Below are 8,141 nucleotides of genomic sequence, written 5' to 3' on the forward strand. Positions count from 1 at the left end.
TGATGGGATATAATGCGGAATAACCTCTGTATATGAATAAGTACTAGAAGACCATAATACGTAGTGGAATTAAATGGAATCATAATTAAATAAAACATCAAGATATACGTGGAAAGCCCCTTCAATGTGAAGGGTGAAATCTATAAGGCAAACTAGAGATAATCCACTATAATAATAATGAATATTCAAATCTCAATCTTTTGCCCAAAACCCTAGCAACAATCATAAGAGAATAACTGGGATATAAGGATCATGTCACTGTGCTCAATATTCTAAATCCTCCCTAATTCTTCCCAAGTAATCGCAATAAGAATCTACTATAGATTTGATCTAACTTGAGATGAGAACATTACTGGCTGATTGAGAATAGTCGCTCTGCGTTGTCCTTGTTTTCTTCCCTTTCTTTCTCCTTAGATTTATGTCTTTTTCTCCTCCTTTTTGCTATTGCAAGGATCACCACGTTGCTGCAATTTTTCTCCCAAAAACGTAGCCACTTTCTCACAAAATGTAGACACCACACCCCCCTTATATTGATCTAGGGTTAGGTCAAAGGGGTGTGGGCTATAGGCTGATAAAGCCTACCATGGGCTGAACCCACTATAGGTTATCAACCCAATAACCTTCCTTTTCAGCCTATAAGGGAGGCTGTCCCATGACTCTTCAATGTAAAGCCATGCTGACCAGTTGTCGGCATATCTCCTGTCTTTCTTTTGGTAAGGTCCTTGTCAACATGTCTACTCCGTTGTCATCTGTGTGAATTTTCTGAAGCTGCAACTGTTTCTCTTTTTGCTTGGGTAGCTTGGCCTATGAAAGCATACATCTGATATTTTCCATGATGGTGCAGTTCATCCTCTCTACAATTGCATTATGCTAAGGTGTACCAGGAACTGTCATTTTATGTTGGATCACATATGACCTGCAATAATCATTAAATAATCTTGTATACTCACCACCATTATCTGATCTCATGCATTTCAATTGCTTTTCTGTCTCCCTTTCAACCCTGGCATGAAACTCTTTGAAGACATTAATAACCTGATTTTTGGTCTTCAAAGCATAGGTCCAAACTTTCCTGGAAAAATCATCTATAAAAGTGACAAAATAAAGTGCACCACTTATACCAAGAACATCAACAGATCCACTAGAAGTTTTTGTCCTCAAAGGATCATATACATCTATATAAACATGGTCTAAGTCATACATTTTTCTAGACAAAGCATGACTAGCAAATGAAACTCTATGTTATTTACTAGCCAAATAATCAATACAAGGGTTCAGATGTATACCTCTGAGGTCTGGCAATACTTCTCTCTTGGAAAGAGCTTGCAGCCCCTTTTCGCTCATGTGTCTCAGTCACCTATGCCACAACTCCATGCTGAAGTCTTTTTCTATAGTATTTAACTGCTTACCATAAGCTTGAGCCTACAACCTGTATAAAGTATGACATTTCTTTCTACTAGCTATAACAAGAGAACCCTTACTGAGCTTCCATTGTCCTCTATGAAATCTGCTATCATAGTCTTCATCATCTAGCCTTCTAACTGAAATTAAATTCAGTCTCAAGTTAACCACATGCCTCACATCCTTAAGCACCAACTTGCAGCAAAGGTTGATCTTTAAATGGATATCACCCATGCCAATGATATCTGCTGTGCCATAGTTGCCCATCTTGACAACACCAAAATTTCCAGACCTGTATGTAGCAAAACACTCTTTCTGTGGTGTAGCATGATAAGAAACACCTATATCAATCACCCACTCAAGATCCTAACACATATAAGAAAAAATATCATTATAAGGAGACAAAATCAAATAATCACCGCCCTACACTATAGTTGTGATATTATCTTTTGACTTTGTATACTCTACTTCTTTTCCCCTTTTGTTATTCTTCTTAGGTTACTTATATTGATTCTTGTAATGTCCTTTCTCACCATAGTTATAGCAAATAATATCTTTTCTTGATCTTGACTTGCTTCTACCAATGCGTGAACTGCCTCTAAACTTTGACCTTCCTCTATTCTCTAAGATAAGTGCTTGTGAATCATTCTGAGATGTTGCTGAACTCTTTCTTCTCAACTCCTCATTCAACAAACTGCTTGTTACTTGACTCATAGTGACAACACCATCTGGCGTAGAATTACTAAGGGAAACCACCAATGTCTCCCAACTTTCTGGTAATAAACTGAGAAGTAATAATACCTATAACTCATCATCAAGAGACATTTTCATAGAGGATAACTGGTTAGTAACACTCTGCATTTTATTCAAATGCTCAACAATAGAAGCACTCTCTCTATATTTTAGGTTCACAAGTTTTCTGATCAAAAAAGCTTTGCTGCTAGCTGTTTTTCTTTCATAGAGACTTTCCAACTTTTTCCAAAGAGAATATGTAGAAATTTCAGAAGAAACATGGTGAAAGACTCTATCATCAAGCCACTGTCGAATAAACCCAATTGTTTTTTTATCTAACCTCTTCCACTCATCATATGTCATAGTTGTGGGTTTTGCATTATCCCCCTGCAAAGGTCCATATAAATCTTTGCAATACATGATATCTTTCATTCTTGGTTTCTATATCATCCAATTATTTCCATTCAAACTAATCATGCGAGAAACATTACTGGCCTCCATGTTCAAATACAAAATTAAATCACCAAAATCCTACTCTGATACCAGTTGATGGGATATAATGCGGAATAACCTTTGTATATAAATAAGTACTAGAAGATCATAATATGCAGCATAATTAAATAGAATCACAATAAAATAGAACACCAAGATATACGTGGAAAGCCCCTTCAATGTGAAGGGTAATCACGGGACAAACTAGAGATAATCCACTATAATAATAATGAATATACAAATCACAATCTCTTGCCCAAAACCCTAGCAACAATCATAAGAGAATAACTAGGATATAAAGATCATGTCACTATGCTCAATATTCTAAATCCTTCCTAATTGTCCCCAAGTAATCACAGTAAGAATCTACTATAGATTTGATCTAACCTGAGATGAGAACACTGCTGGATGATTGAGAACAGTCACTCTGTGTTATCCTTGTTTTCTTCTCTTTCTTTCTCCTTGGATTTCTGTATTTTTCTCTTCCTTTTTGCTACTGTTGGATCACCACGTTATTGCAGTTTTTCTCCTAAAAATGCAGCCACCTTCTCACAAAACGCAGGCATTACATCCCCCTTATATTGATCTAGGGTTAGGTCAAAGGGGTGTGGGCTATGGGCTGATAAAGCCCACCATGGGCTGAACCCACTATGGGCTGTCAGCCCAACACTCTGAGCCTTCATATATCTTTTGGTTGCTGAGCAATTCATTTCTCCTTGCATGATCTCATCTGTTGCCAAGTGCCCCGACTTGCATAGAGTACTATCAAGTTTGGTTGCAATGTCAATCTGTAGCTCGAACTCAATCATTACAATCTTTATGCGCTACGCATCCTTCTTAGCTTGTTTATCCTTGCAATGCCTCACACAAGAAAAGTTGGTCATTCCTTTGAATATTAATTTCGAATACCCACTCTTTTGAGTGACTCCTTTCCCCACATCTTTGGCCCATTTCTCTCAAACACTCTTGTGTGATGGCTGCCCGCAATGTAACCCCGCTAAGTCCCCCTATATTTGCATGTCAAATATTTTTAGGTGTGCTTATCTTGTTCTGATACCTTATGTTATAAATTTATATTGATTTGCCTAAGTCATACGATACCTTTACATATTTATCCATAAAGAAACGATCTCTCTATAACTTCATAAGGTCCCCTAAGGACCTATAAAAGAGAAGAGTCAAAAGAAACATTATATTGGAATCTATATTTCAGTAAACACTTAAAATATAATATAAATTATAAATATTGATTTCACAAGTTCTAAATGTTCATACAAGAAAATATCTAAAATAGTCTATCGTAATCAAAAGTCGTTGTAAACGCTCACGAACAAGACGGTGAATCAACCCTAGATAATACCCCAAGGACTTATCCAATCATGGGCCACCCAAATAACTCCAGAACAATATACTGGTTGACATTTCATACCGCTTTATGGAGTCAAAAATATCAAAAATAGTGCTATTTGGATGGTTTATTTTTATATAGTTTTATTTGTGATGATCGTATGTAATCTATATATACAAAACTGAAACAATTACAAATTTCAATCAAAAGAGACGATCAAACCTACTATAAATAATATATATTATGTAAAGTAGGAATAAAATGAAAAAAATATGAATACACACATATTACATCTAAACAGTAATACTCAATATTTCGTAGTGTAAACGATCTCTCACCATTGGATGGGATCAAAATTTGATCCCGAAAAATAGTATAAATATTTGGTATTTGAGTTATTTGTTTATTATAATTTCTTGTCTATTTGGACATTCGAAACCAGATCTGGTTATGGGGTTAATCATCACATGACACCTGAGTGGGTCAGATTATGAGAGACAAGTACATCGCAGAAGAAGAAATTTCAATGGCTTCATTGCTTGTATCGTTGCTCAGATTTGACTGTACAAGGGAAACGAACACTTTACCGGTGAAAAAAGAACAAAAAAAGGAGGCATTGGGTTACCATCACTTATTGTAGCTGCGCAGATTAGGCCGCGGCATCCACGTCCCGTGCGGGCCACTTTAGCCCGTTTTTATCGGGCATGTTAGATTATTTTTTTTTATCTCATCTTCCCACACGTTTAAAGTCAAATAGATAAATATTAATTTATTCATCATTTATAAATATTTATTATAAATTATTTATTCATTAAATCATAAGTAAAAAAGTAAAAATAGTGATGTTAACTCCATGAATCATCCAACTAACTCTATCTCTAAAGAAATGTCCATTCTTCATTGGAATCCAATTTAGTCCTAGTAAGAGACTGTTTTAAAAATAAAAAACAAGAAAAATTCAACAACGCTGAGTATGAACTTCAAAAGTTAACTAAAAATAAATATATAATCAAAAATCAATCATCTCATTAGCGTATATCAAATACCCAAATAAGCACTTCCCCATCTCTCAACAATCGATGGAGGAAAACTTATATCGTACTCCTAACAACGGATGGAGTGGTGTCTCTTACCCACTAAAGTGGGGACATGTTTCTCCTAACAGCGGATGGAGGAACCGTCTAGCCGCCATGTCGATGGCCCGCTAATCCCCAAAGGGAATCACCCTACCTGTCCTCGATATGAAAATAATATAATCTCACACTAGTCATATCTATATCGGGATGAAATAACGCATTTAAAATATCTCTTTAAAAATAGATATATCTAAGTTGCTTCGGGGAGTAGAATTCTCAGCCAAATTTAATTTATTAAATTTAAAATCATTATCAAAATTATTTTTTTAACTTTTAGAGTTTTATTAAAAATAACATGAATAAATTCTTCAATAACTAAGGATCTCTTATTAAAAACTCGATAAGTTTTGGAAATAGAGGAATATCCAAGAAAAATATCTTCATAGGATTTATATTAAATTTTTCTAAGGTATCATTTTCATTTAAAATAAAATATTTACATTCAAAAACTCTAAAATATGAAATGTTGGGTCTTTTTTTATTCCATAATTTATAAGGAGTTTTAGATAGATACGGTCTTATAAAAACCTTGTTTATGACATAGCATGCAATATTAATAGCTTTAACCTAAAAGTATTTAAGTATGTTATGTTTGTTAAGTATGGTCCTTGTCATCTCTCGTAAGCTCTTAAGTATGTAATATAATTTGGACTAGATTAGATTCAATTTAAGTTAAATTGACTTGAATAAGTCAAACCAATTCAGAATCACCCTGAATTGATCTAGACTAATCAAGTGTAATTTAGTTCAATTAACGTTTGAGCTCAATTCCAATAATTACATAATATTGGATTAGACTAGGACAACTCATATACTGGTCATATGCATTGCACATAACTGTACATACACCACAGTAGGTTGGGCCAACCTTGGCCCATGAATTGGTCATATGCATCGCATATGACTACCCATGTTGGGCTAGGCTGGGTTAGCCTACGGGCTAGGGCCTGACCTGTGGGTTAGGCCTGGTCTATGGGTTGGGCCTAGTCTGCTAAGCCTAGCCAATAAGTTATGGCTTAACCTATGGGTTGGGTCTAGTTTGCGGGTTGTTCTAACTCTATGTCTATCCAATTTCATCAATATTGAATTATGATAATATATACTCATTAACAATAATATATTAAAACATAATAATAGATTAAATAATAAGATTGAAAGATAAACTTTAATACAAGAAAATGATATTCTAAATTTAATAAGAATTAGAAATCATATTTTCAATACATGACATGAATAATTTCACCATGATTTAATCAAACAATAAAATTTTAAATCTTAACAAGGATAAAAAATTTAAAATAATATATTATAATCTAACAATAAAAGTTTTAACAATTAAAAGATTAAGATTTTATTTTGAACTAATCATAATATATTTTAATCCAGATAAGATTAAAAGTTAAACTGTAATACGAAGAAATAACATTCCTAATCCAAATATAAAGAATCAAATATCATGTATTTAATACATAAAACATAAAATATGTATAATTTCAGTGTATTTAAATCCAAAGAAATCTTTAAGGAGAATTGAAGAATCCCTTAAAAACTTCATATAATATATCTTAATCTAATAATAAATATTTTGACATTAAAAAGAATGATAAAATTTTCAATCTATAAAAATTTTAATATTTAAATAATCAAAATAAAAAACTTTTAATTTTAAAAAATATAGAAAAATCTACCTCTCGTCAAATAGGAGGAGGTGAGCCTCTAGAAAATTTATTTTAATTTTTATATTTATTTAATATGAATTATTTGTATTTAATGTACTAACCAGATATCACTTGGAATGCTTAATAGTCATTAATTGATAATAGTAAATAAAAAAATAAGATTAATATTTTTTAAATTATAATAATAATTAAGAAAATAAAAATTGATTCCTAACTTAATTATTTAGTTACCCGGTAACCAAGTAGGAGCCCTCAGCGCTGACGTACACAAATGAGCTTGGGCTCAAGAACAAGACACGGTCGTGGATATCCTCCACCTCGACGGCCACCGCTGGCCTGCTTATTCCGCCCCGTTTCCAGCCTGAAGACATGGACTCCGCGGGTCATCTTCCCATCTGCAGTTCTGTTGTAATGGCACGCAACCAGCAGCAGTTCTCCGACCGATACAACCAAGTAGCTGGGATACCGAGTGCGCGGCACGCAGATACGGCATGGCGTACCATGCGGCAATCGTCCCCCTCCCCGTCGGGCCTGGGTCAACCTGGAGAATCTCCCAGTACTCGTTATCGCCGTATATCGCGTATAGCATCCGGTTGCCGTAGGGAACGATGTTGCGCATCCGGTTGCTCCTCCGGGAGAGACAAACTGAGGTCCAAGAAAGGGGAGTTAACGCTTTCCGTCCATGATTCGTCACCTTGGGCGCCAAGTTAAGCAAGTAATGTCCACGCCGCGTTTGAAGAGGATAGCCACGAAGTCGCGGTCGAGCGTGGGATCCGAGGATACTACAGCCTCCTCTATGTCATCGCCGACCTCATCGGCCCCCGGCATCAGAATATGAAACAGGAAACCCAGGAGGTAGGGGAGCCGAATATCCTCTCTAGTAAGGGGGTTTAAGAGCTTGATCAGACCGCAGTCCCCGCAGAGAATAAGCCAACCGAAGGAGGAGCCGACGCAGGACAAATTGGATGCATTAGGTAGCGGGCGAATATTTCCGGCGGAGGCGGCGGTGAGGCGAAAGACGGATCGGATTTTTGGTTCGGAGGTGTAGAGGAGGAGGAAAGGGAGCTGAGTGGGGAGGTGATCGGGCCAGAGGGGGACGGCAGACCGCCACGACTTGCAGACGGCGCGCCTAAACGGAGATAGTCGTCGACGCTCGTCAAGAGTTGGGAGGTGAGCTTGACGAGCTGCGAGCGAAGCCCGTCCGACGTCGCTCTTCTTGGGACTTCGTCGGCCATCTCCCGAACTCGATCTACAACGTCACTTCCGCCCTTAATTCCTTTCTGTTGGAATCTTCTTGGTTAGTTACACGGCGGTTGTCGTTCAAACAGCACGCGATGCCACGCAACAGTTAAC

This window comes from Musa acuminata, chromosome BXJ2-1, assembly GCF_036884655.1.
Source record: "Musa acuminata AAA Group cultivar baxijiao chromosome BXJ2-1, Cavendish_Baxijiao_AAA, whole genome shotgun sequence".
NCBI lineage: Eukaryota > Viridiplantae > Streptophyta > Magnoliopsida > Zingiberales > Musaceae > Musa > Musa acuminata.